The sequence below is a fragment of the Brachycentrus maculatus genome, unplaced genomic scaffold (assembly GCF_059751285.1).
Source record: "Brachycentrus maculatus isolate JH-2025_06_01 unplaced genomic scaffold, ASM5975128v1 h1tg000820l, whole genome shotgun sequence".
Classification (NCBI taxonomy): Eukaryota; Metazoa; Arthropoda; class Insecta; order Trichoptera; family Brachycentridae; genus Brachycentrus; species Brachycentrus maculatus.
In genome coordinates this window covers 124132-128582 of record NW_028281548.1, presented here as the reverse complement: position 1 = coordinate 128582, position 4451 = coordinate 124132, and positions in this window count along the sequence as shown.

Below are 4451 nucleotides of genomic sequence, written 5' to 3'. Positions count from 1 at the left end.
AATGCTTTTTTCTCGGACCCGGACCCTTTTCACGTAGTGAATCCTAACAAAAGATGGCATCTCCGGTTCGCTACAAATTTTCACCCTTTGCAATTTGCGTTTAGCCACCCCACCCCAACCCCTAACCGAATAAATACTTCAAATATTCAATCGGACAATTCCGCTCACCGCTCTGTTTATTTACTTTATTCATTTTGCAATTTATTTTATTTAGTTCAAGTGAAACTTCTTTACGCACGATATGGTGAATTGGATTCGCGCTACCAAACGTATGTATAATAAAACATCGGGACCATCAAAATATTTAAGAATGGTAAACTAACATTATTATGTACCACCGATCTAAAAAATATTAACTTTTTATTTATTTTATTTTATTTTTAAATTAAATCGAACATTAAGTGAACGAAAGATATTAAAACCATTGTTTTTAATAAAATAAAACAATTTTTATTGATCTTTATAATTTTAATCTATGTAATCTTTATAATTTTGTTAATTAAAGTTTTACTTGGTTAACTACTTAAATTTTTAAAATCTATTGTAATGCATGCTTCGATGCATTTCGCATCTCGGTGTTTAAAAATAATTCGGAATGCATCGAAACACTTAAGACGTAACACCAAGGAAAACTTAAGTAAAATATAAAAAATATTTATATTAACAATAAAGTCATTTATATGTCATACTTATTTAAAATGTTCCATTTAGGGGCTGTGGCGTAGTTAGTTAGACGCTGGACTGCGAATATGGCGTGCTGGTTCGATTTCCTCCGCTGAATTTAATAAATGCTAAATGAATTTAATGAATATTTAAAAAAAAAAATTTGGGTGTTTAAAATGTGTTTTTTACATCTACCTTTCCTTTCCTTAGTATCTTTTCTACAGAAAAGCCTCTAATATGCAGACCTTAAAAAAATTCTTAAATGTTTTTGGCTGCTACTTTGTGGAACATTTTATAAACTTTATAAAGTAAAATTCAAACTTTGTTTTCAACCGCTTTTGTCAAAGCGGTTGAAACAAAGTTTGAGTTTTGTAAAAGAGAAATTGCTTAAAATTAGTAATCCTTAAATGTAATAGATCCACTTATCCTGATAGGCTGTTCAACAGACCGATCATCCTCCCCGCAGGCATTACCAACGGTAAATTGGCTATGCATTCAAGAAGAATGAATGGTCTATGTCTGGCTTTTGTGAAATTGGCCAGTGCATACACTTTTATGCGCAACAAGAAGTCAGGATTATAAAATAACCCGTTCATATGAACGGATTCTGCTTGAACGCTATTAGGAGCAAGGCAATGTTCATTTTGAACGTATGTAAAAGAAACAAACAACTTTTAATAACAAACAAACCTTAAATATGCATTTAAGGCCTTTCTCGCAAAAAAATAATTCATTAAGCGTCCGGCTGCGCTGAGAGACGATCGTTGCCCTTATTTTTTCAATACTTTCGTAATTAAAAGTTTAGTTTCTCTTCCACATGAATTTTTTTTGAATAAACCATGTTTTAAGAAAATAATTCAATCATATCAAACGTAACCTGAGTTTAAAGAAAATAGAATTGCGATATAACGTTAGTTTGGCCTTGAGAATTACTCACAAACGCACTTAGGAGCACACTAATTACCAATAATGCACTTTATATAAAGAAGCGTAGAACCACGAAATCACACAGAAATACACTAACTTATACCTCGTTTGTCAAAAGATCTTTGAATAATTTGCAATAAAACTGTGTAAAGTGCTTCCACTATCTACAATGTCATTAAAAACGTTTTTTTTGTTGAAAAGCTTAGATTATGTCATTTGAACATGTAATATATGATAGCATAACTCATGACAGACATATTACTAATCAAATAATTTTAAAAAAAAAGGATTATAAAATATGCCCTCGGAACGAGAAAACCATCATTATTGTATTTTTTTTAATTCTCTACTCGAGTTCACAAGTGATTTTGGCGCTTCCACAAACAATATGCATTGTATTCTCAATACTATTAATATTTAAAGCATTTACTTTGTGGTTAGACATTTTTACTTATTTTTTTTTTACAAAAATGTTAGTTATATTAGTATATAACCGGTGAGTGGTTATATACTAATATTATTATCATTTTTGTAAAAAAAAAGTTATTTGCATTTTAAGAACAATAAATAAAGGATATTAGAAGTGAAAAAAATAGGAATGAAAAAACACTTAATCATTATAATCAACTGACGCTGAGGAAAATATTAAGTAAACTTTTTGAGCTACATTATTAATTAATGTAGCTAAAAAAGTTTTTTTCTCATCAAATTTTTTTTCCATATAATTTTTGTTAATTATCAATGGAAAACATGAAGAAAAATAAATTTAAAAAATTAATAAAGATTTTGCGATATTGAATAACCTTACATATTTCCCTACGCGATGTGTATGAAGCTCTTGCATAATTAAGACTCTCTTTTGTATGTAGTGTGTTGTGTAATGTACACGTTTTTTTTCTTCAATTTATTTATTTTATTTTTATCTTCCTCCTGATTTCCCCTAGCGTTCCTGAAGAACCTCTATCCCGAGGGAAATGACTATCGAATTTATTTCTTAATTTAACGCTCAATAAGACCGTGAATTGTGCATTCGCGTGAAGTTACTTACCCGATTTTGGCGTAGTATTTTTCAATGTTGAAGTGTCTCGTTGGAATTCGGGAAGTTTCACACTTGAGACTATTTTCAATTTACTTTATTTATGGGAGATAAAATATTGTATTCTTTTTCAACCATTTACTTGAAATTTGAAATTTTGCTTAGGGAAATTTGCTGTTGTAGGCGAATTGGGTGTAAAAATTGGTGGTGTCGTTGTTGAAATTTTGTTACCTAAGCATTTGTGATGGTAAGGTAAATTGACCAGAAATAATTAAAATTCTGCTTTACACACTGTAAATATAAATTAAAGTTACATCATTTTAAGCAACCAGTTTACATAAATACACATAAATAAAATAAAAATGTTCGTTTGTTCATAGTCATAAATCTTCTAAAGTAATTCACCGATTGCTTTGAAAGTTTGACACAATATTGCATTCGGACACTTGCGTGTTTTTATATTCATCTGTGACTGGTAAAAATATATATTTGAAACACTTTTTTAAAGCAATGCTAGTACCATGAAAGTTACACCAACTCATGAAAAACTCAACATTACTCATGGCAGAAAGCGTGTTTCTTGGAAGCTGCTGTCACTAAGCATTTAAAATATTTTCGATTCTTATGTTGCTACATAGTTTTTTTTAATCACCTGTAGATGAAAAAAAACTGTAGTTTTTAAAACAAGTCGTGTGCAATGAAATAAAACCCAATACGAGGTTTCATATGAGTGTTTATTATTTCTTTTAAATCAAATTTTATTATTTATTGATTTGAAATACAAAATTACAAAGTCTTTTAAATGCTTTCTTATATTTATTAATTAATGCATACTTATGTTATAAATATAATTAATTATAATTTCATAGTCAGTTATATTAAATATATTAATAAATGCGTATTTTAAATGTTCATGTTAGTATCATATTGTATAACACAGGCCTGTGAAGCATTTCATATCATGGAAATAAAAAGGGCAACTACAGCGTCAAGAGTGTTTGTCCCACGGAGATAACATTATCAGGTTGCAGCAAACTGCATACTTCTGGAGAAACCTCCTTGTGCATTTCCTGCTCCCCTCGTAGTTTAGATAAAATGCAACAGCCCACAAGTGCAAGGAAAGAGAACGGTATCCGATGGCAATTGGAGGGGCTATTGAATATTCTGAAGGCGAGACGTAAAGGAGCTTTTCTTGGTTCGGGGAAAAGCTCGAATTTAGTGCAAAATAAGCGGAATTTCGAAGCGATTCAGACATTTGTCAGTTTATGTTTAGATTGCAGATGAGTTCGTGAAGGTAGAAGAATGATATTATACAAAAAATGAAAAGAGAGATTGAAGTGTTTTCATACATTAAAAGAATATTATTTGTACATATAACATTTGTGTTTATTGAAAGAAAATGACATAGTCAAAAAGTTAATAATCAATGTAAAAAAAGTAGAAATATTAAGAATGTACGTGAATTTATGAACTCTCAAAGGCTGGTTAAGTCGTTAAGTGTCGGGTTGTGGTCCCGTGGTTAGTGTCGTGGACGTTTTAGTCAGAGTTTCTTGGTTCGAACCCACTCTACAACAATTTGATACCTATTTCCAATATTAAGTTGCTTAGGCTCACATAAATAATATGAAATTAAAACATTTGTGTAAATAATAAAAACACAAATATTTATATTTAAAGAATATATATAAAAAAAGCTCTAACATTCACCATTCTACCCATGATTGCCAACCACGATGCAAAAAAAATTGGAACTCCTACATATACCATTAATCTGGTGGGACTGTATTTATGAGTTCACAAAAGCCATCTATCTTGTGTTGAGAAA